Here is a 4,020-nt window from a genome sequence, read left to right as displayed (position 1 = left end):
CCTCAAGGCCAAGGTACTTAAAGCTCTTAACAACTTCAAGTGTCTCATTGTTGTACACAATGCATGGCTTCTCCTTATGATTAGTTTTCACAAGCATAACCTTTGTTTTGGATTCATTCACAATCAACCCACTATGCAACCAAAAGTTCTCAAGGACAATCATAAGCTTTTGTGCAAAGAGAGAGAGAGAGAGAGAGAGAGAGAGAGAGAGAGAGAGAGAGAGAGAGAGAGAGAGAGAGAGAGATGGCATTATCCCCCAGCAACGGCAAGATGCCTATTCGACTACCTCTGACGGCTACGTCCTCCAAGCTTGGCTGTTCGGCTACCCCCAACTCCGGCCATCTCTACTGATCGGGCACATAGCCTTTGTAGGCTTGAATTTGGCCCTCCATTATATGGTCCTCCTACCTTGGATGCAAAGGTGAGAGAAAAAGAGAGTCAAAGTTGGGATATCTTTTGTCGAATATTGCATCTTGCAACTATTAAGCACTTGCAAAAGCCTGATGAGTTAGAGTAAGACGATTCCCAAGCAAGGTGCATAGCTCAAATTGAAGAGAAAACATTGAAGGTAGCCTTGTATATATCATAATATCGTACACAATGCACATGTCATAGTTAAAGCACCATGTCATAAGCGTCTATATATCTTCTGGTTTGTGATGTGAACCTTGATGTGTCCTTGCTCACACGTTAATATCTGATGAAGAAAGCAAATGCAATGCAGGAGATTGGAAAGGATAAATCCTTTGCAGCAGAGGTAGGTGGAGAGTAGGGAACTTTCACTGCAAAATCTCTCTCTCTCTCTCTCTCTCTCTCTCTCTCTCTCTCTCTCTCTCTCTCTCTCTCTCTTTCTAACGCTAGCATCAGAAGAACTTGTAGCTGTAGAATTCAAAAAATGTGACATCTACGCAAGAGTTAGCAACAACATCATGTTTCATGGTCAAAAGGAGTGGTTTCCTCACAACCCTCCTCGCAACTAATCAATGTGTGCGTGAAGCAAGAGTCATGTCCATCCTACATGGAAAGAAGAAAGTTGCAAAGACTCTCTCTCTCTCTCTCTCTCTCTCTCTCTCTCTCTCTCTCTGGAGTCTATGAGAGTTGAAAAAGCCATTTGAATGATTGCAATCTTCAGCAAGTCCAGTTAAGCTTGAACCCGAGCCCAAGGTATGCTGCACTTTGTCAACGTGTGGCGGTATATCAACAATCGACTACTCCACCTCCAAAGTGTTGTTTGTCCTTTATTGTCTTTCTCTCTAATATAATTTGTTGCAATCTTGGCAAACTATGGGGCACTACTACATGAGCGAGAGAGAGAGAGAGAGAGAGAGAGAGAGAGAGAGAGAGAGAGAGAGAGAGAGAGAGAGAGAGAAGGGAGGGAGGGAGACTTTGGAATATATTGGAGCCCGAGAGAGAGAGATAAATGCCAGATTGAAGAGGTGGCAAGACTTAAGATTCGTGGACTTTGTAGGTAATGGGGCCAATATAGTGACGACCCCCAATCCTAAGCTTATTACGGGCTAGTATTGTGGCACTTCGTTTGTAGAGACTTGCGCCACGTTAGCTGAGTGGTATACATGGCGCTCTGCGAGAGTCCTGGGTTTATGGTTTGGATCTTCTCTACTAATGGCGCACTCATGCCATAGTACTTTTATCAAATTGTTTACCTCCAAATTGCATCTCTCTTCATCGTACGTCCTCTCACAAAACGTTTTTGCCTGTATCGAGAGAAGCCTAGCAAGGAATTTTGTGTGGGCAATGTCGCAAATCTAGCTCAAGAGCGAAAAGGCCTTCTTTGCATTCTCAGGATTGCACCTCTCTTCATCGTAACACCTCATAGATTTTTTTTTGCCTATATCGAGAGGAGCCTTGCGAGGAATTTTGCGTGGGCAATGTTGCAAATCTAGCTCAAGAGCGAAAAGGCGCTCCCTCCCATTTTTGCTGCCACAGTATTGGCCCATGTTCCTGGTTCTCAAAATCGTGGCACTCAAAATCCTCCATGCTGAATAGGATTGATTAAATTGATTATATTATAACATTCTTTGAAATTTATTAGGTCATTAGATTAATAAATAGCAGCACTAAGCTTCCTTGACCATCGGCCAACTCTCAGGAGTGGGGCAGAAGTGGACCACCATCAACAAAAATTCTATCTCGCTCTCTCTCTACACTCCACCTTGGTTTCAAAGTGGCTAAATTCTTTTCTGTCTGAGCGAGTCTTGGGCGTCCAAGTGGTGTGACAATCGCGACCGCAAGCAAAGCCCCAAGCAGCTAGACTTCTAACACAAACTCACAAACAATTTAGCTGCTCAGTCGACGTCCTCACTTCAGTGTTGCATTGAGAGATATGTTGCTCCGTACAAGGCGTTGGCTCCCATGCACCTCTGAGAAGCCCCCCCCCCCCCCCGGCCAAACATCGAGCATCAATTTGTGTTGCAGTAAAAACGGGTAGAGAGAGACATAGAGAGGGAGAGCAAGAAACCTTGCGACATATATTCCGCCTCTATGTGCAACCTATTGCCAAATGATCAACCAAATTGGAGCGCCGCCAAGAGGAGGTACATGTGAGAGAGAGAGAGAGAGAGAGAGAGAGAGAGAGAGAGAGAGAGAGAGAGAGAGAGAGAGAGAGAGAGAGAGAGAGAGAGAGAGAGAGAGAGAGAGAGAGAGAGAGAGAGAGAGAGAGAGTGGTATTGATAGGACGCTAGCCATGGCCGAGTGTTCTACTTCTTGGCAAAAAAAAGGTGATGTAAGAGGGTATGCTCCTGAAGCCTAGCATGGTCACCCTGGTGCCGAGTGCAAGGATAGAGCTTCTCCTAAGAAGGTTGATGAGTACACATTGACATGCTAAAGAGGAGTGTACCACATGCAATGCCTGGAATCATGTTCCTTTCTAGTGGCCAATTCGAAGTGGAAGCTATCGAAACAGAGAGAGATCATGGGATTGATAGGACGCTAGCCATGGCCGAGTGTTCTACTTCTTGGCAAAAAAAAGGTGATGTAAGAGGGTATGCTCCTGAAGCCTAGCATGGCCTAGCATGGTCGCCCTGGTGCCGAGTGCAAGGATAGAGCTTTTCCTAAGAAGGTTGATGAGTACACACTGAACACGCTGAAGAGGAGTGTACCACATGCAGTGCCTGGAATCATGTTCCTTTCTAGTAGCCAATCCGAAGTGGAAACTATCGAAACATCTCTCTCTCTCTCTCTCTCTCTCTCTCTCTCTCTCTCTCTCTCTCTCTCTATTACGACCATCATCTTGACGGATCTCAAGTAGAAGACATCCACATTAGCCCGCAACAACAACCGTGTTGCATCATAGATATTCATGCCATTGGCTATAGTTCCAGGTGCATACGTTGGTGTGGCCTCTCTGTCTAGCTCCACATAGTGCCCGCTATTGCAGCACCTCCATCATCGCCTGTAGTGAAAGCCTTGTATGGCCGGGCATCTCCTCCTAGATCTACATACTGTTCGCTATGGCTGCTACTCCATGCAGCACCTCCACGACCAGCTGCAGTGCCAGCCTCATACGCCCCGACCTTTCTCCATGGCTCTACACACTGCCGCTATTGCTTTTACTCCATGCTGTAGCACCTCCACCATAGCCTTCATTGCCACTCCACGCACCTGCACCACCGCTGACATCGACATTGACCGCCATATCTCTCAATTTTTTCAGCTGCCCTTAAAGGAAGAAGAGAAATTTTAAAGAGAGAGAGAGAGAGAGAGAGAGAGAGAGAGAGAGAGAGTTATCCTCAAGCAACGGCAAGATGCCTGTTCGGCTACCTCTGACAGCTACGTCCTTCAGGCTTGCCTGTTCGGCTACCCCCCAACTCCGGCCATCCCTATTGATCGGGCACATTGCCTTCATTGTGCAAAGTCCACGTGGCAGGCCATAATATGCTAATAAGATAATATATATATATATATATATATATATGTAAATGTAAATATATACGTAAGCGTGTGTGCATACAGAATCCAGATGGACACAGTTGGGGGGGGGGGGGGGGGGGGGGGGGGGGG

The sequence above is a fragment of the Adiantum capillus-veneris genome, chromosome 20, assembly GCF_014529385.1.
Source record: "Adiantum capillus-veneris isolate H3 chromosome 20, ASM1452938v2, whole genome shotgun sequence".
Lineage (NCBI taxonomy): Eukaryota > Viridiplantae > Streptophyta > Polypodiopsida > Polypodiales > Pteridaceae > Adiantum > Adiantum capillus-veneris.
This window is presented reverse-complemented; position numbering follows the sequence as displayed.